Below are 24,753 nucleotides of genomic sequence, written 5' to 3' on the forward strand. Positions count from 1 at the left end.
ACTTTCTAAGCCAGGGACGGTATGTGTAAAGAGCTCCATGGAGTAACCCGTTGTGTCGCCTGCTGCATTCTTCTCTGTTGTTGTTTTTGCTGAAGAGGACAAGGAAGTGACTTGTCCCTGACCGTGAACATCCACTAACGACGCGCTGCTTTTACTTTTACCAGTTTCACGAGAGGAGGCAAAAGAGCTAGAGGCTGAGTCAGCAAGATAAGCCAAAACTTGCTCTTGCTGCTCCGGCTTTAAAAGCGGTTTTCCTAATCCCAGAAAAGGGAGCGTTCGAGGCCTTGTGTAGCCGGACGACGAACCTGGCTCCACAGCTCCAGACTTAGGAGCAATATTTTTTTCCCCACGACCACCTGATGCTCCACCACTACCACTACCCTCATTACCAGCTGACAATGAACGCCCCCGGCCACGACCTCTTCCACTAGACTTCCTCATTGTTTTAAAAACGTAACCAAACTAACGTTATTTGTTGCAGTCACACAACTTACACGGTGAGCTATAACTTCAGTATGATTTAGCTACCCCTTTACAGGTTGGTGAGACCACAGCGAAAATCAGGCCCAATGTTACACACTCTTTTTTTGGTGGCTGCAAATTAGAGAGATGCCCCACACGCAGGACTGTCACTGAAGCACAAATGTTAATATTAATGTCACACTATTATTTTTTTTTTATTTTTATTTTTTTCAGGAACACTTTAGAAACCCCCCCAAAAAAAAAACATTGATTTTTGCAGGGAGAATTTAGAAAACAAATGTAACAAACTATATGCTTTCTATGGGCCACTGAGTGAGAGATGACGCACACAGGAATCAGGAGTGGCACACAAGCCCAGAGGCCAATATTTTTCTACCAATGATTGATGGAGTTATTTTCTCTGGTAGATTTTGGAACCCAAATCAAGGAAAAAAAATATAGGCTTTCTATGGACCACAATTGGAGAGAGAGAGAGAGAGAGAGAGAGAGAGATGGCACACCCAGGAGTCAAGACTGGCACACAAGCAGAAAGGCCAATATTAATCTCCCACTGTTTTTTTTTTTTTTTTTTTTTTTTTTTCAGGGAGACTTTAGAAAAAAAAATAATAAAAAAAATATGATTTTATCAGGAAGAATTTAGAAACCAAATAAAATAAAATGATTTTTTCAGGGAGAATTTATAAAACAAATAAAACCAAAAATAGGCGTTCTATGGCCCACTGACTGAGAGATGACGCACCCAGGAGTCAAGACTGGCACACAAGCAGAAAGGCCAATATTAATCTCCCACTGTTTTTTTTTTTTTTTTCAGGGAGACTTTAGAAAAAAAAATAATAAAAAAAATATGATTTTATCAGGAAGAATTTAGAAACCAAATAAAATAAAATGATTTTTTCAGGGAGAATTTAGAAAACAAATAAAACCAAAAATAGGCGTTCTATGGCCCACTGACTGAGAGATGACGCACACAGGAATCAGGAGTGGCACACAAGCCCAGAGGCCAATATTTTTCTACCAATGATTGATGGAGTTATTTTCTCTGGTAGATTTTGGAACCCAAATCAAGGAAAAAAAATATAGGCTTTCTATGGACCACAATTGGAGAGAGAGAGAGAGAGAGAGAGAGAGAGAGAGAGAGATGGCACACCCAGGAGTCAAGACTGGCACACAAGCAGAAAGGCCAATATTAATCTCCCACTGTTTTTTTTGGTTGATTTTTTTTTTTTTTTTTCAGGGAGACTTTAGAAAAAAAAATAATAAAAAAAATATGATTTTATCAGGAAGAATTTAGAAACCAAATAAAATAAAATGATTTTTTCAGGGAGAATTTATAAAACAAATAAAACCAAAAATAGGCGTTCTATGGCCCACTGACTGAGAGATGACGCACACAGGAATCAGGAGTGGCACACAAGCCCAGAGGCCAATATTTTTCTACCAATGATTGATGGAGTTATTTTCTCTGGTAGATTTTGGAACCCAAATCAAGGAAAAAAAATATAGGCTTTCTATGGACCACAATTGGAGAGAGAGAGAGAGATGGCACACCCAGGAGTCAAGACTGGCACACAAGCAGAAAGGCCAATATTAATCTCCCACTGTTTTTTTTGGTTGTTTTTTTTTTTTTTTTTTCAGGGAGACTTTAGAAAAAAAAATAATAAAAAAAATATGATTTTATCAGGAAGAATTTAGAAACCAAATAAAATAAAATGATTTTTTTCAGGGAGAATTTATAAAACAAATAAAACCAAAAATAGGCGTTCTATGGCCCACTGACTGAGAGATGACGCACCCAGGAGTCAAGACTGGCACACAAGCAGAAAGGCCAATATTAATCTCCCACTGTTTTTTTTTTTTTTTTTTTTTTTTTTCAGGGAGACTTTAGAAAAAAAAATAATAAAAAAAATATGATTTTATCAGGAAGAATTTAGAAACCAAATAAAATAAAATGATTTTTTCAGGGAGAATTTAGAAAACAAATAAAACCAAAAATAGGCGTTCTATGGCCCACTGACTAAGAGAGAGAGAGAGAGATGGAACGCTTAGTACTGGCACACAAGCCCAAAGGGCAATATTAATCTCCCTTTTTTTTCCAGGGAGAATTTCTAAAACCCCCCCCCCCAAAAAAATAGGCTTTCTATGGCCCACTATTTGTGAGAGAGATGGGACGCTCAGGACTGGCACAGATGGCACGCTCAGGACTGGCACAGAAGCCCAGAGGCCAATATTAATCTCCCTTTTTTTCTGGGAGAATTTATAAAACCAAAAAAATATTTAAATAGGCTTTCTATGGCCCACTATTTGTGAGAGAGATGGCACGCTCAGGACTGGCACAGATGGCACGCTCACAACTGGCACACAAGCCCAGAGGCCAATATTAATCTCCCTTTTTTCAGGGAAAATTTATAAAACCAAAAAAAAAATTAAATAGGCTTTCTATGGCCCACTATTTGTGAGAGAGATGGCACGCTCAGGACTGGCACAGATGGCACGCTCACAACTGGCACACAAGCCCAGAGGCCAATATTAATCTCCCTTTTTTCAGGGAAAATTTATAAAACAAAAAAAAAAATTAAATAGGCTTTCTATGGCCCACTATTTGTGAGAGAGATGGCACGCTCAGGACTGGCACAGATGGCACGCTCACAACTGGCATACAAGCCCAGAGGCCAATATTAATCTCCCTTTTTTTCAGGGAGAATTTATAAAACCAAAAAAAAAATTAAATAGGCTTTCTATGGCCCACTATTTGTGAGAGAGATGGCACGCTCAGGGCTGGCACAGATGGCACGCTCAGGACTGGCACACAAGCCCAGAGGCCAATATTAATCTCCCTTTTTTTCAGGGAGAATTTATAAAACCCAAAAAAAAATAAAATAGGCTTTCTATGGCCCACTATTTGTGAGAGAGATGGCACACTCAGGACTGGCACACAAGCCCAAAGGCCAATATTAATCTCCCACTGTATTTTTATCAGGGAGAATTTATACACCCCACAAAAAAAAATACAGAAAAATGAAAAGGCTTTCTATGGCCCACTATGTGAGAGAGATGGCACACACAGGGATGGCACTCTAGCAGAAATGCCAAATTGCCAATCTTAATCTCCCACCAAAAAAAAAAAAAAAAAAAACACAGGGAATGTCCTACAATTACTATCTCCCTGACTGCAGTAATCTCAGCCAGGTATGGCAGGCAGCTACTATCTCCCTGCCTGCAGTAATCTCAGCCAGGTATGGCAGGCAGCAATAAGGAGTGGACTGATGCACAAATGAAATAAAAAGTGTGGACAAACAAAAAAGATAGCTGTGCAGAAAGGAAGGAACAAGAGGATTTGTGCTTTGAAAAAAGCAGTTGGTTTGCACAGCGGCGTACACACAGCAATGCAGCTATCAGGGAGCCTTCTAGGGCAGCCCAATGAGCTACAGCGCTGAGGGGAAAAAAAAAAAAAAAAAACTTCCACTGTCCCTGCACACCGAGGGTGGTGTTGGACAGTGCAAATCGCTGCAGCACAAGCGGTTTTGTGGTTAATGGACCCTGCCTAACGCTATCCCTGCTTCTGACAAAGCGGCAGCAACCTCTCCCTAAGCTCAGATCAGCAGCAGTAAGATGGCGGTCGGCGGGAACGCCTCTTTATAGCCCCTGTGACGTCGCAGACAGCAAGCCAATCACTGCAATGCCCTTCTCTAAGATGGTGGGGACCAGGACCTATGTCATCACGCTGCCCACACTCTGCGTTTACCTTCATTGGCTGAGAAATGGCGCTTTTCGCGTCATTGAAACGCGACTTTGGCGCGAAAGTCGCGTACCGCATGGCCGACCCCGCACAGGGGTCGGATCGGGTTTCATGAAACCCCGACTTAGCCAAAAGTCGGCGACTTTTGAAAATGTTCGACCCGTTTCGCTCAACCCTATGCGCAAGGCATAATCCGCCATGTGGGCTAATGTTCCAGGTGTCAATTCATTGCTTGTGCTGGGTTGAGGAGCACTTTCTGGCAAATCAACATCACTTGTCTCCTTCAAAAACCCTGAACCTGACCGTGCAACGCCACCAGTTTCTATTGCCCACTGAGAAGCTTCCTCATCCAAAAAATATTCATGCCCATCATCCTCCTTGTCCTCCTCCTCTTCGCCCGCCACCTAGTCCAGTAGACTTCCCTGACCAGACAATGGCTGACTGTCATCAAGGCTTCCCTCGTCTTCGGCTGCAGACGCCTGCTCCTTTATGTGCGTCAAACTTTGCATCAGCAGACGCATTAGTGGGATGCTCATGCTTATGATGGCGTCATCTGCACTAACCAGGCGTGTGCATTCCTGAAAACACTGAAGGACTTGACACAGGTCTTGAAGCTTCGACCACTGCACACCTGACAACTCCATGTCTGCCATCCAACTGCCTGCCCGTGTATGTGTATCCTCCCACAAATACATAACAGCACGCCTCTGTTCACACAGCCTCTGAAGCATGTGCAGTGTGGAGTTCCACCTTGTTGCAACGTCGATTATTAGGCGGTGCTGGGAAAGCTTCAAAGATCGCTGATGGTTCTGCACACGGCTGGAGTGTACGGGCGAACGGCGGATGTGCGAGCAAAGTGTGCGCACCTTCAGGAGCAGGTCAGGTAACCCCAGATAACTTTTCAGGAAGCACTGCACCACCAGGTTCAAGGTGTGAGCCAGGCAAGGAATGTGTTTCAGTTGTGAAAGGGCTATGGCAGCCATAAAATTCCTTCCGTTATCACTGACTACCTTGCCTGCCTCAAGATGTACACTGCCCAGCCATGACTGAGTTTCTTGCTGCAAGAGCTCGGACAGAACTTCCGCGGTGTGTCTGTTGTCACCCAAACACTTCATTCCCAACACAGCCTGCTGACGCTTGCCACTAGCTGTTCGATAATGGGACACCTCGTGAGCAACAGTGGCCGCTGCGGATGGAGCAGTCGTGCGACTGCGGTCTGTCGACGAGCTCTCGCTTCTGCAGGAGGACGAGAAGGAGGAAGAGGGGGGGCGAACACCTACAGCCAACTGTTTCTTAGACCGTGGGCTAGGCAGAACTGTCCCAATATGGCTGTCCCCTGTGGACCCTGCATCCACCACATTAGCCCAGTGTGCCGTGATGGACACGTAAAGTCCCTGGCCATGCCTACTCGTCCATGCATCTGTTGTGAGGTGCACCTTTGTACTCACAGATTGCCTGAGTGCATGGACAATGCGGTCTTTTACATGCTGGTGGAGGGCTGTGATGGCTTTTCTCGCAAAGAAGTGTCGACTGGGTATGTCGTAGCGTGGTACTGCGTAGTCCATCAGGGCTTTGAAAGCTTTGCTTTCAACTAACCGGTAGGGCATCATCTGTAACTAGATAAGTCTAGCAATGTGGGCGTTCAAACCCTGTGTACGCGGATGAGAGGATGAGTACTTCCTTTTCCTAACGAGATTCTCTTGTAGGGTGAGCTGGACTGAAGAGCTGCATATGTTGGAACTAGCGGGGGTGGTGGTGGACATGGAAGACTGAGAGAGGGTTGGTGATGGTATCCTTGCTGTTGACCTACATACATTGTTTCCTACCAAGAACCTGGTGATTCCCTGACTGCTTTGGCCTTGCGACGATACCTCCACATTTGCTGCAGGTGGTGTGGTAAATGGTGTGCTTACAGTGAGGGAAGGAATGGAGCGTTGCTGACTAGCTTCATTGTGAGCGGGTGCAACAACGTTACGGGATGTTTTGTAGTTAGTCCAGGCTTACAAGTGCATGGTGGTTAAATGTCTACGCATGCAAGTTGTATTTAGATTTTTCACATTCTGACCTCTGCTAAAGGTCTTTGAGCATTTCATACAGATGACTTTGCACTGATCATTCGGATCTTGGTTAAAAAATTGCCAGACTGCACTCTTCCTACTATCGAATACCTTTTCAGGCATTGCACACTGAGCTACTTTAACCGGATGGCCACACTGTCCTACAACTGTTTTTGGTTTTGACACACGTTTTTGCCCAGATACGGGCCTGCCAGATGAAACCTGTTGCGATGTTGATGCCTGCTGTGGCTCCTCCTCCTCCTTCGCTTCAGAGCTACTGCCGGCGGCACCCTGTTCCCCCAATGGCTGCCAATCAGGGTCAACAACTGGGTCATCTATCACCTCCTCTTCTATGTCCTGTGCACCTTCCTCTGTTCAGGAAGGGGCACCATAGTCTCATCAGGGTCAGATTCTGGCTCAGTACACTGCGAGGGCAATGTTGTGATCTGAGTCAATGGAACAGCATAATAATCTAGCTGTGGCTGTGCATCTGTGCACTCCATGTCCGATTCATCTAGTAATGGGCATGGCCTGTTAACAATTTCCCTTTCTAACCCAGGCACGGTATGTGTAAAAAGCTCCATGGAGTAACCTGTTGTGTCGCCTGACGCATCCTTCTCTGCTGTTCTGGGTGAAGGACACAAGGAAGCGACTTGTTCCTGACTGGGAGCATCCACTGACGATGCACTGCTTTTAAATTTTGCACTTTCCAAAGAGGAGGCGAAAGAGCTAGAGGCAGAGTCAGCAAGGAAAACCAAAACTTGTTCCTGCTGCTCCGGCTTTAAAAGCGGTTTTCCTACTCCCAGAAAAGGGAGCGTTCGAGGCCTTGTGTAGCCAGACGATGACGCTGGCTCAACAACTCGAGACTTAGGTGCTATATTGCTTTTCCCACGACCACCTGATGCTCCACCACCACTACCATCATTGCCAACTGGCAATGATCGATCATGGCCACAACCTCTTCCACCAGACTTCCTCATTCTTGGAAAAATGTAACCAAACTAACAAACATTATATGGTACTGTAAAACCAGTTAGAAGGTGTACGTAAACTTGTTGTGAGTTTAAATCACCCTTTATAGGTGTGTGAGACAGCAGGAAAAAATCAGGCCCACTGTATTACACAACAGTTTGAGTGGCAGAAAGTGGATGACAGATGCCACAAACAGGACTGACGCAGATGCACTCAGTGGCAATACAAATCTCCCTTTTTTATGTGTGGGAGACAGCAGCAAAAAATCAGGCCCACTGTATTACACTACAGTTTGAGTGGCAGAAAGTGGATGACAGATGCCACAAACAGGACTGACACAGATGCACTCAGTGGCAATACAAATCTCCCTTTTTTATGTGTGGGAGACAGCAGCAAAAAATCAGGCCCACTGTATTACACTACAATTTGAGTGGCATAAAGTGGATGACAGATGCCACAAACAGGACTGACGCAGATGCACTAAGTGGCAATACAAATTTCCCTTTTTTATGTATGGGAGGCAGCAGGAAAAAATCAGGCCCACTGTATTACACAACAATTTGAGTGGCAGAAAGTGGATGACAGATGCCACAAACAGGACTGACGCAGATGCACTCAGTGGCAATACAAATCTTCCTTTTTTATGTGTGGGAGACAGCAGCAAAAAATCAGGCCCACTGTATTATAAAACAGTTTGAGTGGCAGAAAGTGGATGACAGATGCCACAAACAGGACTGATGCAGATGCACTCAGTGGCAATACAAATCTCCCTTTTTATGTGTGGGAGACAGCTGCAAAAAATCAGGCCCACTGTATTCCACAAGAGTGTGAGTGGCAGAAAGTGGATGACAGATGCCACAAACAGGAATGATGCAGATGCACTCAGTGGCAATACAAATCTCCCTTTTTTATGTGTGGTAGACAGCAGGAAAAAATCAGGCCCACTGTATTACACAACAGTTTGAGTGGCAGAAAGTGGATGACAGATGCCACAAACAGGACTGACGCAGATGCAGTCAGTGGCAATACAAATCTCCTTTTTTATGTGTGGGAGACAGCAGCAAAAAATCAGGCCCATTGTATTACACTACAGTTTGAGTGGCAGAAAGTGGATGACAGATGCCACAAACAGGACTAACGCTGATGCACTCTGTGGCAATACAAATCTCCCTTTTTTATGTGTGGGAGACAGCAGGAAAAAATCAGGCCCACTGTATTACACTACACAGTTTGAGTGGCAGAAAGTGGATGACAGATGCCACAAACAGGACTGACACAGATGCACTTAGTGGCAATACAAATCTCCCTTTTTTATGTGTGGGAGACAGCAGGAAAAAATCAGGCCCACTGTATTACACAACAGTTTGAGTGGCAGAAAGTGGATGACAGATGCCACAAACAGGACTGACGCAGATGCACTCAGTGGCAATACAAATCTCCCTTTTTTATGTGTGGGAGACAGCAGCAAAAAATCAGGCCCACTGTATTACACTACAGTTTGAGTGGCAGAAAGTGGATGACAGATGCCACAAACAGGACTGACACAGATGCACTCAGTGGCAATACAAATCTCCCTTTTTTATGTGTGGGAGACAGCAGCAAAAAATCAGGCCCACTGTACTACACTACAATTTGAGTGGCATAAAGTGGATGACAGATGCCACAAACAGGACTGACGCAGATGCACTAAGTGGCAATACAAATTTCCCTTTTTTATGTATGGGAGGCAGCAGGAAAAAATCAGGCCCACTGTATTACACAACAATTTGAGTGGCAGAAAGTGGATGACAGATGCCACAAACAGGACTGACGCAGATGCACTCAGTGGCAATACAAATCTTCCTTTTTTATGTGTGGGAGACAGCAGCAAAAAATCAGGCCCACTGTATTATAAAACAATTTGAGTGGCAGAAAGTGGATGACAGATGCCACAAACAGGACTGATGCAGATGCACTCAGTGGCAATACAAATCTCCCTTTTTATGTGTGGGAGACAGCTGCAAAAAATCAGGCCCACTGTATTCCACAAGAGTGTGAGTGGCAGAAAGTGGATGACAGATGCCACAAACAGGAATGATGCAGATGCACTCAGTGGCAATAAAAATCTCCCTTTTTTATGTGTGGTAGACAGCAGGAAAAAATCAGGCCCACTGTATTACACAACAGTTTGAGTGGCAGAAAGTGGATGACAGATGCCACAAACAGGACTGACACAGATGCACTTAGTGGCAATACAAATCTCCCTTTTTTATGTGTGGGAGACAGCTGGAAAAAATCAGGCCCACTGTATTACACAACAGTTTGAGTGGCAGAAAGTGGATGACAGATATATCAAAAAATACAAGGGCTGTAGTCGAATTTCAATCTCCCTACAATGATCAAAGGACAAGTATGGTAGCAATAAAAAGGACTGCTGCACACAAGAGTGTGGACAAAGAAACACGATGGCTGTGCAGAAAGGAAGGAGCAACAGGATTTTTGCTTTGAAAAAAGCAGTTGGCTTGCACAGCGGCGTACAAACAGCAATGCAGTTATCAGGGAGCCTTATAAGGCAGCCTAATAAGCTACAGAGCTGATGCACCCAAAAAAAACCTCCACTGTCCCTCCAAAGAAAAGGTGGTGTTGGACAGTGGAAATTGCTACAGCACAAGCGGTTTGGGTGTTAATATTCCCTTCCTAACAATAACCCTGCTTCAGAAGAAGCTACAGCAACCTCTCCCTGTGCTCAGATCGGCAGAAGTAAGATGGCGGTCGGCGTGCACGCCCCTTTATAGCCCCTGTGATGCCGCTGAAAGCAAGCCAATCACTGTAATGCCCTTCTGTAAGATGGTGGGGACCGAGACCTATGTCATCACGCTGCCCACACTCTGCGTCCACCTTCATTGGCGCTTAACGCGTCATATGAAATGCGACTTTGGCGTGAAGATCGCCGACCGCGTGGCCGATCCCACACTGGGATCGGCTCGGGTTTCACAAAACCCGACTTTGCCGAAAGTCGGCGACTTATGAAATTGACCAAACCGTTTCGCTCAACCCTAGTTATAATGTTTTACTGAATGGACGTTCCAGTTTCTATATTGATGTGATCGGCTGCAGAAGCCTGACTGATATACACAGCCCCGTCAGTGATCTCACGGATTCTAACAATTTAAACCCTCAAATCATGCTTTCATTAGTGACAGCAGCACTTAAGGCATTTTACAGAGAGAGAGTTCTCCCTCTGAGTGATTTGGCATCCTGACAGAGTGATCATGGTGTGCCAATGAGTTGCACTGAGAGCCAGAGACTTGACAAAGTTCTTTTTTTCATATCACAATCTTTCATTTAGAAAAAATAAATAAATTAAAAAGAATGAGTTATCTTGCAGTTCTGACTCCAGCCACAGGGGTATTTATAAACTCATACTTCTTGTTCTTTCAAGAATAATTTAGAGGAGTTTTGTAATCAGTAGAGGGAGGATTACAATGGCAGGTAACACCTCTATACACAGCTGATACCATGGGATCCACCATTCCCACTAGGCAATGTCACAGCTGACCCTACTCTCCTCTTTTCACAATGACGTTTGCACAGTTTCATTAAACACTTTAATTCAAAATTTAAGCTGACCATTGTGACTATGTATGTGTTGTTTACTCAAATAAAAAGGACTCATGAGTGTAAAAAAAAGTCTCAGTGTGAAAATTGCATGATACACATTTGTTTCTACATACAGATTGTACTATGTAAGTAAAAAAAATTATAAAAATAAAATAAAAAAAAGAATAACACAAAAGCCTAACCTAATCATTAGGTCATTTTCCGCTAATAACTTCCTTTTAAGAGGTTATATATTTTTAAAGTGGTTTCCAGGGTGACCCCAGAGACTGTGATCTCGAGGGTCAATCAGGGCATGGGGGATGATGTAAAGCTACCGAACTATGTCAGGGCTGGTTGTCTACATCATGGGTTATTATCACTTCACTATGAGGATATTTTTAAGTGCAGTGCTATTTTTGGGTGGGCACTGGGCCAAGAGTGCAGGCAGATTCTGAATGCATGTATATTACAGTTTTATTACCTTCGCACAGTAAAGGGATTTCCGCAGATTTCCTGAGACTCATAAACATCTGGGAATACCTTTTAAACAATAAAAGTTGAATTATTTAATACAACCTGCTTTATTGGCTCTTGGAAACTCCTATGTGCGTAATGACTTCCTGACACTTATCTCATAATTATAAGTCGCACTTTCAAGACTAATTTCAAACCAACACTATTTTTGTGAAATAAAGACGAAATGGTTAATAAAAGTTAATTCTGTCTCTCCCTTAACCTCATCATGACATAACCTAACCTTACCACGTTATACGCTTCTCCTGTGCATTTCACTCTTCCCTATGTGCTGATTTTTGATTAGCAGGCTATAATGGTATGCAAGTGTGTTCCTTAGTATTTATCGCTCACCTGCTTTTCTGTGGCCTCACCCTAAGGCGTCGTCTTGGCATCTCCAACAATGCAACTCTTTGTAGAATTCGAGATTCTGACCTTCTGTCTTTCTCCCCACCCTGTCTCTGCAAACACAAGTGGAATTTCAATGATCTCGAAAAACTGCTGGAAGAGAAAGGACAAGTCCCACCTATGAGTACAACGCTAACTAGCTCAGGTGCTTCATTCCGGGAATGACTGGCAAGAAACAAATGAGTATGAATTTATTGTATGTACTAATTCATAGACACAAAGCAATCCTATCAGGGTAAGATTTTAGGTTATTTTGGGGGGAAATGCAAAAATAGGCACATTAAAATCAAGCAAACTTCCTAACTCTAATGAAAATCAGTTTCGTACCTCTATATGATCTAGTTCAGACAAACTAATTATACGTATCATTGAAAGAATGGCATCTACGTAATCGCACTGCGATACCTGTGTGCAACTGAATATTTAGGATTCTCCTGCTCAGCTACCAGGAAGAAAAGAGAAAAATAGATGTAATTTATATAGTCATGCACATGTATGCTTCCTAATTAACAGCATATGACAATAGCGGGTCATATATTTAAAGGGTCCGATTTTTGTAACTTCATTTGTTCATTATGCACACTGTCATGATTCTCCTCTATGGCCAGAGTTGAAAGAAAGCCCTTTAAAGACAGTCTATCACCTCCAAAATGCAAATTAATCTATTTACAGTTATAACGGTGGCTCCTCCCCTTTAAAAACCATAAATGCAGTAAAGAGTTCAGTGATTTAATGGCTGAGAAAAAGCATTTTATTTCATATGCAAATAAGGATGCTTGGGTGCACCCTTGGTGTGGCCAAGGACTCAGAGCACTGTCAGAGTCAGTTTGAAGGAGAGCAAATAGATTATTACAAGTCATGGAAGGCCTCTCATGTGGTGTAAGTTTGGAAAAGTTGGGCTTGTTTAGCTTAGAAAAAAGATACCTCAGAGTGGATCTCATTTACATTCCGGCAGCTAAATAGATAAGGGTTCTTTACAGTTAGAGCAGTCAGACTGTGGAATGCCCTACCCCAAGAGGTAGTAATGGCAGACACTACAGGTTACAACACCTTTTAAACAAGGGCTGGAAGATTTCCTCAATACATGTAACAATGTGGGCTATAGTTAATTCAGTGATAAAATGTATAATTGGTGGAGAAAGGATGAACTTGATGGACAAAAGTTTTTTTTCACCCTATGTACTGTAGCTACTGTATGTAACCGAAAAAAAAGAAAAAGTGACTGAGACATCAAGAACTATTCTGAACAGGTGCATACAAAAAAAAAAGCAACTCATATATCAAAATGCGAAAATGGTTGCTCTCAATTGTATTAATGCATGTCAATGCGAAATACATGAAGTGGGAATAGCAAAATGGCTTTTGAAATTTAGGAAAAATACACATGAGATGTTTAGCACAAAATATGGCCAAATAGTGTGAGCCCATCAACCATCGTCAAGGTAATCTCATGAAACTGATGGTCCCTGACCTAACTACTACAAATACTGAGGTAAAAAGCTCACCAAATATTCAATGTGTGCACATTGCCGAAATGGGTTTTCTATGTTTAAAGGTTTTTCATCGAATAGGTAAAAATAACAAATGCAGCCATATTCACAAACCCCTGTGGTCTTATCCTATCTACAGTTCCATACACATGCACAGACCTAATTCTGACAAACCTGCTGATTTTGTTGGGCTCAGCTCACAGGCGTAAAGTCTTTGGGGGTCTCCCAACTCTCTGGAAACGGATGATGCTTTGTTACAGAAGGATCTGTCCTGTTGGATCTCTGTCAGCCAATCAATTTGTTTCTTTTTGATATACGTTACTGCAAAGGTGGACAGATGTCTGTAGGAGGACAAAGGCGTGTGCAAAAGGACAAAATCTGAAGAAGTCTGGCAGTGGCTCTTACATAGAAAATATAGGAACACTAGTACAAGCCTAATGCTACTCTATATGGAGCTGTTGGTCGAATTATTATTTGGCAGACAACTATCTTAGGCTACTTTCACACTAGCCTCGGACTCGGCCCGTCGCAGTGCGTCGGGCCGAGGTTCCGACGCTAGCAGTGAAATGGAGGCACAACGGAGGCAGCGGATGCATTTTTCCAGCGCAACCGCTGCCCCATTGTAAGGTGCAGGGAGGTGGGGGCGGAGTTCCGGCCGCGCATGCGCGGTCGGAAAAAGCGATTCGTCGGCAGCAAAAACCATTACATGTAACATTTTTTGCTCCCGGAGGTCCGCCACAACACGGCGCAACCGTCGCACGACGGTTGCAACGTGTGTCAATGCGTCGCAATGCATCGCTAATGTTGATCTATGGGGCAAAAACGCATCCTGCAAACATCTTTGCAGGATGCGTTTTTTCCCATAAACGACGCATTGCGACGTATTGCAAAAAACGCTAGTGTGAAAGTAGCCTTAGGCTCCCTTTACATGTCTTGGTGATTCCTGTACTGGAAAAAAACAGTACTGGTGAGATTTGTGGTCCGTGTCCATGTGCCTTCCGTATGTACATATGTGACATCCGTGTATCCGTTTTCTGTCTGTGTATCCCATCCGTTTTGCATCCGTGTACCGTTTGTGTAACACGTAGCAGCACCTGGGAAAAGCAGTACAGTTCTCGCTGATCTCAGGCACTAGTTTCTGAAGGCAGCTCTCATCATTGTCGCCTGCTCTCCTGAGATCAGCCCGACCAAGTGACAATGATGAGAGTTGTATTCAGCACCCGCTGTGTACATCATGTGTTAAATTAAGAATTAAATGAAAAATATTGGTGTGGGCTCCCGCATAATTTTTATAACCAGCAGAGGAAAAGCCCATGGCTGGGGATTGATGTTAATAATCTGGGAAAATGGACAATATCCCAAAAGGTTCCCAGGCTATTAACAACAGCTCACAGCTGTTTGTTTAGCCTTCACTGGTAAATTTATGGGGTACCCCAGAAAAAAATGATGAGGGGTCCCCTATAAATCTATAAATTCCTACCAGAAAAGACAGCTGCAGGTTGATATTAATAGCCCGGGAATGGGCCAGGATATTGCCCCTATCCCAGACTGCTAACATAGAAAAACTGAAAAAAAAAAAAAACATACCATAAGGATGCAGCCTTCCCAAAACCTGTCCGATGACAAATGCACTAGCCGGATGCAGCAGGCCCCCATTAATAAAGGCAGGGACAGCACAGGTGCACACTACTGATCAAAACAGCCACCAACAGACCTACCAGAATATGGAGGGGCTGGCTGCCTAGTAGAAAAAAATGCACACAAATGAGGCTTGCATAGAACGCCAGTCACACAGGTATGTGCGATGCAAATTGTCTGGCTTACAGCCTTTCAATGACACCCATAATATTATCAAGCAGGCTACCCAGCAATATATATATGCACCCCACAGGGACAGATGACATAATACACCAAGCTAACAAAAAATGGCCTAGCTGCATCCTGCAAAAAATGCTAAAAAGTGCAATAAAAGATGAAAAAATAAATACATATGTAAAATACATTAAATTAGGTATTGATTAATATTTTGGCCAAAATGAATAAGCACCCAACCCAACATCAAGGATCCTCATGCTTGCAAAAAGCCAGGACTTCCCTGCTGGGTGGGATGTATCACAGGTAGGGTTGAGCGAAACAAATCGGACAAATTCAAAAATCGCCGACTTTCGGCAAAGTCGGGTTTCATGAAACCCGATCCGATCGTAGTGTGGGATCGGTCATGAGGTCGGCGATCTTCGCACCAAAGTTGCGTTTCATATGATGCTTTCAGTGCCATTTTTCAGCCAATGAAGGAGGATGCAGAGTGTGGGCAGTGTGATGACATAGGTCTCGGTCCCCACTATCTTAGAGAAGGGCATGACAGTCATTGGCTTGCTTTCTGCGGCGTCACAGGGGCTATAAAGGGGCGTGCACGCCGACCGCCATCTCATTTCTGCCGATCGTAGCATAGGGAGAGGTTGCCGCAGCTTCGTCAGAAGAAGGGATATAGTTAGGGAGGGAAGATTAAGCTCCAAAACTGCTTCTGCTGTAGCGATTTCCACTGTCCAACACAACCATTCGTTTGCAGGGACAGTGGAGGCTATATTTTTGTGTATCAGCTCTGTAGCTTATTAGGTTGCCTTATAATGCTCCCTGATAGCTGCATTGCTGTTTGCATGCCGCTGTGCAAACCAACTGCTTTTTTAAAAGCAAAAATCCTGTTGCTCCTTTCTGCACAGTTCTCTTGTTTATTTGTCCACACTTTTGTGTGCAGCAGTCCTTTGTATTGCTGCCATACTTTTCCTGATATCATTTTAGGGAAGTTGAAATTGTACTACAGTCCTTGTATTTTTTCATATATCTTCTAGCATCTTTCTGCCACTTACATTGTGTTGCTTTATACACTGGGCCTGAGTTTTGTTTCAGTCTCCCCCCAAAAAAGTGAGATTCAAATTCTCACAAAGTGGATATACTTCTGTCCTGTTAGTTTGTTGTATATCAGCCAGCCACTTTCAGCCACTTACATTGTGTTGTTTTTAGCACAGGGCCTGATTTTTTGTTCAATCTCCCCCCAAAAAAGTGAGATTTAAAATCTCAACACGTTTATATACACCTTCTACCTTGTTTTACAGTACCATATAGCGGTTGTTATTTTGGTTAGATTTTCCAAAAAATGAGGAAGTCAGGTGGAAGAGGCCGTGGGTGGTGGTTGCGAGCTGGTACTGATGGTGGTGGTGGTGCATCTGGTGGTAGTGGCAAAAAGCACAATAGCACCTAAAGCTGGAGGTGTTGAGCCAGCGTCATCGTCTGGCTATACAAGGCCTCGAAGGCTCCCTTATCTGGGAGTAGGAAAACGGCTTTTAAAGCCGGAGCAGCAGGAAAAAGTTTTGGCTTTCCTTGCTGACTCAGCCTCTAGCTCTTTCGCCCCCTGTTCAGAAAGTTCCAAATATAAAAGCAGCGAGTGAATGCTCCCGGTCAGGAACAAGACATTTCCTGGTGTCCTTCACCCAAACCAAAAGTGAAGGATGCGTCAGGCGACACTACAGGTTACTCCATGGAGCTCTTTACACATACCGTGAATGGGTTAGAACGGGAAATTGTTAACTGCCCATTACAAGATGAATCGGACATGGAGTGCACTGATACACAGCCACAGCTAGATTATAATGCTGTTCCATTGACTCAGATCACTACATTGCCCTCGCAGTGTACTGAGCCAGAATATGACCCTAATGAGACTATGGTGCCCCGTCCCGAATGCTATAGCACCTTACACGGTGAGTGACACAGAGGAGGGTGCACATAACATTGAAGAGGAGGGGATAGATGACCCAGTTGTTGACCCAGATTGGCAGCCATTGGGGGAAGAGGGTGCTGATGTCAGTAGCTCAGAAGCGGAGGAGGATGATCCGCAGCAGCCATCTACATTGCAACAGCTGTCATCTGGCAGGCCTGTATCAGGCCAAAAACGTTTGTCAAAAACAAAAACAGTTTTAGGACAGCATAGCCATCTGGTGAAAGTAGCACAGCGTGCAATGCCTGAAAAGGTATTCCATAGTAGGAAGAGTGCAGTGTGGCAATTTTTTAACCAAGATCCGAATGATTAGTCAAAAGTTATCTGTAAGAAATGCTCAAAGACCTTTAGCAGAGTGAAAAATGTTCAAAATTTAAATACAATGTGCATGCTTAGACATTTAACCAGCATGCACTTGCAAGCCTGGACTAACTACCAAACGTCCGTACTGTTGGTGCACCTGCTCAGAATGAAGGTAGTCCGCAATGCTACATTGCTTCCCTCCAGCAGCAAATGTGGAGGTATCGTCGCAAGGCCAAAGCAGTCAGGGAATCACAAGGTTATTGGTAGGAAACTCTGTGTGTAGGCCAACATCGAGAATACCATCACCAACCCTCTCTCAATCCGCCATGTCCACCATCACCACCGCTAGTTCCACCATATGCATCTCTCCAGTCCAGCTCACCCTACAAGAGACTCTCATTAGGAAAAGAAAGTACTCATCCTCTCATCCGCGTACACAGGGTTTGAACGCCCACATTGCTGGACTAATCTCGTTAGAGATGTTGCCCTTCTGGTTGGTTGAAAGTGAAGCTTTCAAAGCCCTGATGGCCTATGCAGTACCATGCTATGACCTACCCAGTCGACACTTCTTTGTGAGAAAAGCCATCCCAGCCCTCCACCAGCATGTCAAAGACCGCATTGTCCATGCACTGAGGCAATCAGTCAGTAGAAAGGTGCACCTCACAACAGATGCATTGACCAGTAGGCATGGCCATGGACGTTACGTGTCCATCATGGGACACTGGGTTAATGTGGTGGATGCAGGGTCCACAGGGGACAGCCATAGTGGGACAGTTCTGCCTAGCCCACAGTCTAGGAAACAGTTGGCTGTAGGCGTTCGCCAACCCTCCTCCTCCTCCTCCCCCAGAAGCGAAAGCTCATCCACAGAGCGCAGTCGCACGACCACTCCATCCGCAGCTGCCAGTGTTGCACACTAGGTGTCCCATTATCGAACAGCTAGTGGTAAGCATCAGCAGGCTGTGTTAGAAATGAAGTGTTTGGGCGACAACAGACACACCGCGGAAGTACTGGCCGAATACTTGCAGCAACAAACTCAGTCATGGCTGGGCAGTGTACATTTTGAGGCAGGCAAGGTAGTGAGTGATAGCGGAAAAATTTTATGGCTGCCATAGCCCTTTCAGAGCTTAAACACATACTTTGTCTGGCTCACACCTTGAACCTGGTGGTGCAGTGCTTCCTCAAAAATTATCCGGAGTTACCAGCCCTGCCCCTGAAGGTGCGAAGACTTTGCTCGCACATTCACCGGTCGCCCGTACACTCCAGCCGTATGCTGAACCATCAGCAATCGCTGAATCTTCCCCAGCACGCCTAATAATCGACGTTGCAACAAGGTGGAACTCCACACTGCACATGGTTCAGAGGCTGTGCGAACAGAGGCATGCTGTAATTAATTTGTGGGAGGATACACATACATGGGCAGGCAATTGGATGGCAGACATGGAGTTGTTTGATGTGCAGTGGTCGAAGCTCCAAGACCTCTGTCAAGTCCTTCAGTGTTTTGAGGAATGCACACGGCTGGTAAGTGCAGACGACGCCATCATAAGCATGAGCATCCCACTAATGCGTCTGCTGATGCAAAGTTTGACGCACATTAAGGAGCTGGCGTCTGCAGCCGAGGAGGAGGGAAGCCTTGGTGACAGTCAGCCATTGTCTGCTCAGGGAACTCTCCTAGATAAGGTGGCAGACGAAGAGAAGGAAGAGGAGGATGATGGGGATGAATATTTATGGGAGGAGGATGCTTCTTAGGGGGCAATAGAAACTGGTGGCGTTGCAAGGTCACGTACAGGGTTTTTGCGGGACACAAGTAATGTTGATTTGCAAGAAAGTGCTCCTCCACCCAGCACAAGCAGTGTATTGACACCTGGAACATTGGCCCACATGGCTGAGTATGCCTTTCGTATCCTAAAAAGGGACCCCCGCATTATCAAAATGATGACCGATGATGATTACTGGTTGGCCTGCCTCCTGGATCCACGATATAAAGGAAAATGACAAAATATCATGCCACATGTGAACCCTGAGCAAATATTGGCTACCAAACAAGCAACTCTTGTGGACCGTTTGGTTCAGGCATTCCCAGCACACAGCGGCGGTGATGGTTCTCACATGAGCCTTAGGGGGCAACATGGCAGAGGTGTTAGACGTGCACAAACCTGAAGTGGCGTTGGACAGAGGGGTTTTATGACCAGGTTGTGGAGTGATTTCGCAATGACCGCTGACACGACAGGTAGTGCTGCATTGATTCAAAGTGACAGGAGACAGCATTTGTCCAGTATGGTTACGAACTACTTTTCCTCCCTTATCGATGTTCTCCCTCACAGGTCATTCCCCTTTGATTACTGGGCATCTAAAATAGACACCTGGCCTGAATTGGCAGAATATGCATTACATGAGCTCGCTTGCCCTGCTTCTAGTGTGCTATCAGAAAGAGTCTTCAGTGCTGCTGGTTCAATACTGACCGAAAAAGGACACGTCTGGCTACCCAGAATGTTGATGATCTAACCTTCATTAAAATGAACCAATCATGGATTTCAAATTATTTTGCCCCACCTTCTCCTGCTGACACGTAGCTTGCCTGAAAAATGTCTTGCTTTTGGCCTCTTCTTACTGACTTCTCCAATTCCACCATTTGCAGCTGCTGAATGTCCACCATAGACCATTTTTATACCTCCCTAAATGGGCTGACTCCCCCCACAGGGCCGTGGTCACCACCTGGCGCAAGCACCCATGCGAGTGCCGTTTGCCGGGACAGGTGGGTGCGCCGACTCTTGGGCGACGGCACAGGCACAGGGTCCCTCATAGTACAATGAAGTGTCTCTGACGGTGGTGATGCAAAACCAACGTCAGACAAACCGTCATAATATGAGGGGCCCTGTGCAAGTACTGCCGCCTAAGACAAAGTGTTCCCCCCAAGCTCAAACAGTGCTCTACCACTTGCAATACTTACCTCTCCCTGCTCCACCACTGTCTAGTCTGTGCTGTTAAATCCTTCAATGGCACTGCCAATACAAATTTGTTGAAATGATAGATGATAGTTAAAATATACAGGGGCCCTGGCCTCCATTTTGACCAGTTAACACTTTGCGCCTACTACCACTGTCTGCTACTCAGCAGAGGAGCCCACCCCAATACCTAGCTATGCTGCCTGTTTAGCCCTGTTACCAATTTTGAACTGCCTTTAGCCTACTTATTTATTGTGGGCCTACAAACTGTGTCTGCGCCACTTATTACAGTTGTCCTCCACTGAACAAAGCAATGCCGCCTGTTTAGTCCTGTTACCAATTTTGAACTGCATTTAGCCTACTTTTTTATTGTGGGCCTACAAACTGTGTCTGCGCCATTCATTACAGTTGTCCTCCACTGAACAAAGCAATGCCGCCTGTTTAGTCCTGTTACCAATTTTGAACTGCATTTAGCCTACTTTTTTATTGTGGGCCTACAAACTGTGTCTGCGTCACTCATAACAGTTGTCCTCCACTGAGCAAAGCAATGCCGCCTGTTTAGTCCTGTTACCAATTTTTAACTGCTTTTAGCCTACTTTTTTATTTTGGGCCTACAAACAGTTTCTGCGCCACTCATTATGGTTGTCCTCCACTGAACAAAGCTAGGCCGCTTGTTTAATCCCGTTACCAATTTTGAACTGCATTTAGCCTACATTTTATTTTGGGCCTACTAACTGTGTCTGCGCCACTCATTACAGTTGTCCTCCACTGAACAAAGCTATGCCGCCTCTTTAGTCCTGTTACCAATTTTGAACTGCATTTAGCCTACTTTATTATTTGGGCCTATATCTGTGTTTCCTCCTCATCCTGCCCATTGCCCAGACACTGCTATATGAGTCTGCTGTTACATTGACCCAGACCACTACATTCCCCTTGCACTCTACACAGTCTGAATCTGACCTTGCTGAAAATCAGATTCCCCTTCCCGCATACTATACCACCTTACACGGGGACAAAGGGGAAGGTGCAGATGAAGGTGCAGGTTCCTTCATCAGGTGGGGGGCATACTCGTTGGCAACATCACGGGCACACGGCCCCTCATAGTACGCAAAAGTGTCTCTGGCAATGGGAGGTGCCACCTGCCGTCAAACACACCGCCTTACTATGAGGGGCTCTTTGCCAGTGCCAAGTGCCAATGAGTGCCCCCCCCCCGCTTGCTCAGGATCACAGCACTTGCAAAGTTGAAATACTTACCTTACTTACCCTGCTCCACCGCCGTGACGTATTCCGCGTTTCCTGGGCCCACGAAAATTTTGAGCCATCCCTACCCCCCCACAACCATAGCCAGATGACCCCCTGTTTTCAGTGCCTAACTATTATTATAAAGTAAATTAAGATTGACAAGCTTAACCCCTTCCCGACCTGTGACACAGCGTATGCGTCATGAAAGTAGGTGCCAATCCGACCTGTGACGCATATGCTGTGTCACAGAAAGATCGCGTCCCTGCAGGCCGGGTGAAAGGGTTAACTCCAATTTCACCCGGCCTGCAGGGACAGGGGGAGTGGTAGTTTAGCCCAGGGGGGGTGGCTTCACCCCCCCGTGGCTACGATCGCTCTGATTGGCTGTTGAAAGTGAAACTGCCAATCAGAGCGATTTGTAATATTTCACCTAAAAAACTGGTGAAATATTACAATCCAGCCATGGCCGATGCTGCAATATCATCGGCCATGGCTGGAAACACTTATGTGCCCCCACCCCACCCCACCGATCGCCCCCCCAGCCCCCCGATCTGTGGTCCGCTCCCCTCCGTCCTGTGCTCCGCTCCCCCGTCCTCCTGTCCGCTCCCCCCGTGCTCCAATCACACCCCCCGTGCTCCAGTCAAACCCCCACGCACTCCGATCCCCCCCGCACAGCGATCCCCCCCCGCACAGCGATCCCTTCCCCGTGCTCCGATCCACCCCCCTGCACAGCGATCCCCCACCCCGTGCTCCAATCCACCCCCCGTGTTCCGATCCACCCCCCCATGCTCCGATCCACCCCCCCGTGCTCCGACGCCCCCCCGTGCCCTGATCTCCCCCCCCCTTATACTTACCTGGCCTCCCGGGATCCGTCCGTCTTCTTTCCTGGGCGCCGCCATCTTCCAAAATGGCGGGCGCATGTGCAGTGCGCCCGCCGAATCTGCCGGCCGGCAGATTCGTTCCAGAGTGAGTTTTGATCACTGAGATATAACCTATCTCAGTGATCAAAATAAAAAAAATAGTAAATGCCCCCCCCCCCCCTTTGTCACCCCCATAGGTAGGGACAATAAAAAAAAATAATATTTTTTTTTTCCACTAAGGTTGGGGTAAGAACTAGGGTTAGGGTTAGGGTTAGGGGTAGGGTTAGGGGTAGGGTTAGGGGTAGGGTTAGGGTTAGGGTTAGGGGTAGGGTTAGGGGTAGGGTTAGGGGTAGGGGTAGGGGTAGGGGTAGGGTTAGGGTTAGGGTTTCGGTATGTGCACACGTATTCTGTTCCTCTGCGGATTTTTCCGCTGCGGATTTGATAAATCCGCAGTGCTAAACCACTGTGGATTTATCGCGGATTTACCGCGGTTTTTCTGCGCATTTCGCTGCGGTTTTACAACTGCAGTTTACTATTGGAGCAGTTGTAAAACCGCTGTGGAATCCGCAGAAAGCGACATGCTGCGGAATGTAAACCGCTGCGTTTCCGTGCAGTTTTCCTGCAGCATGTGCACAGCGATTTTTGTTTCCCATAGGTTTACATTGAACTGTAAACTCATGGGAAACTGCTGCGGATCCGCAGCACTTTCCGCAGCGTGTGCACATACCTTTAGAATTAGGCCATGTGCACACGGTGCGGATTTGGTTGCGGATCCGCAGCAGATTGGCCGCTGCGGATCCGCAGCAGTGTTCCATCAGGTGTACAGTACCATGTAAACCTATGGAAAACCAAATCCGCTGTGCCCATGGTGCGGAAAATACCACGCAGAAATGCTGCGTTGTATTTTCTGCAGCATGTCAATTCTTTGTGCGGATTCCGCAGCGTTTTACACCTGTTCCTCAATAGGAATCCACAGGTGAAATACGCACAAAAAACACTGGAAATCCACGGTAAATCTGCAGGTAAAACGCAGTGCCCTTTACCCGCGGATTTTTCAAAAATGATGCTGAAAAATCTCACACGAATCCGCAACGTGGGCACATAGCCTTAGGGTTAGGGTTGGAATTAGGGTTGTGATTAGGGTTGTGATTAGGGTTATGGCTACAGTTGGGATTAGGGTTAGGGGTGTGGGGGGGTTAGTGTTGGAGGTAGAATTGAGGGGTTTCCACTGTTTAGGCACAGCAGGGGTCTCCAAACGCAACATGGCGCCACCATTGATTCCAGCCAATCTTGTATTCAAAAAGTCAAATGGTGCTCCCTCACTTCCGAGCCCCGATGTGTGCCCAAACAGTGGTTTACTCCCACATATGGGGTACCAGCATACTCAGGACAAACTGCGCAACAATTACTGGGGTCCAATTTCTCCTGTTACCCTTGTGAAAATAAAAAAATGCTTGCTAAAACATCATTTTTGAGGAAAGAAAAATTATTTTTTATTTTCACGGCTCTGCGTTGTAAACGTCTGTGAAGCACTTGGGGGTTCAAAGTGCTCACCACATATCTAGATAAGTTCCTTGGGGGGTCTAGTTTCTAAAATGGGGTCACTTGTGGGGGGATTCTACTGTTTAGGCACACCAGGGGCTCTGCAAACGCAACGTGACGTCCGCAGACCATTCCATCAAAGTCTGCATTTCAAAAGTCACTACTTCCCTTCTGAGCCCCGACGTGTGCCCAAACAGTGGTTTACCCCCACATATGGGGTATCAGCTTACTCAGGAGAAACTTTTGTGGTCCAATTTCTCCTGTAACCCTTGGGAAAATAAAAAATTCTGGGCTAAATAATTATTTTTGAGGAAAGAAAACGTATTTATTATTTTCACGGCTCTGCATTATAAACTCCTGTGAAGCACTTGGGGGTTCAAAGTGCTCACCACACATCTAGATAAGTTCCTTTCGGGGTCTAGTTTCCAAAATGGGATCACTTGTGGGGGGTTTCTACTGTTTAGCCACATCAGGGGCTCTGCAAACGCAACGTGACGCCCGCAGAGCATTCCATCAAAGTATGCATTTCAAAACGTCACTACTTCACTTCCGAGCCCCGGCATGTGCCCAAACAGTAGTTTACCCCCACATATGGGGTATCAGCGTACTCAGGAGAAACTGGACAACAACTTTTGGGGTAAAATTTCTCCTGTTACCCTTGGGAAAATAAAAAATTGCAGGCTACAAGATCATTTTTAAGAAAATAATTTTTTATTTTTATTTTCATGGCTCTGCGTTATAAACTTCTGTGAAGCACTTGGGGGTTCAAAGTCCTCACCACACATATAGATTAGTTCCTTTGGGGGTCTAGTTTCCAAAATGGGGTCATTTGTGGGGGATCTCTAATGTTTAGGCAT

General features: G+C 45.5%; 1 long non-coding RNA gene across 3 annotated transcripts in view; it reads right to left on the reverse strand.

Annotated features, from left to right (window-relative positions):
• LOC138647798 (uncharacterized) overlaps positions 1-24,753 on the reverse strand; it is a 100,417-nt gene that overhangs the window by 25,498 nt on the left and 50,166 nt on the right. The window contains exons 3-4 of one of the 3 annotated variants that reach the window (XR_011315042.1): positions 11,695-11,801; positions 11,309-11,367 (exon numbers count right to left, since the gene is read on the reverse strand). This is a non-coding gene — a long non-coding RNA (uncharacterized lncRNA). Of the gene's footprint in view, positions 1-11,308; positions 11,368-11,694; positions 11,839-24,753 lie in introns of all 3 variants that reach the window. The other 2 variants (XR_011315041.1, XR_011315040.1) reach the window with 2 other exon arrangements.

Source organism: Ranitomeya imitator, chromosome 8, assembly GCF_032444005.1.
Source record: "Ranitomeya imitator isolate aRanImi1 chromosome 8, aRanImi1.pri, whole genome shotgun sequence".
NCBI classification, from domain to species: Eukaryota; Metazoa; Chordata; class Amphibia; order Anura; family Dendrobatidae; genus Ranitomeya; species Ranitomeya imitator.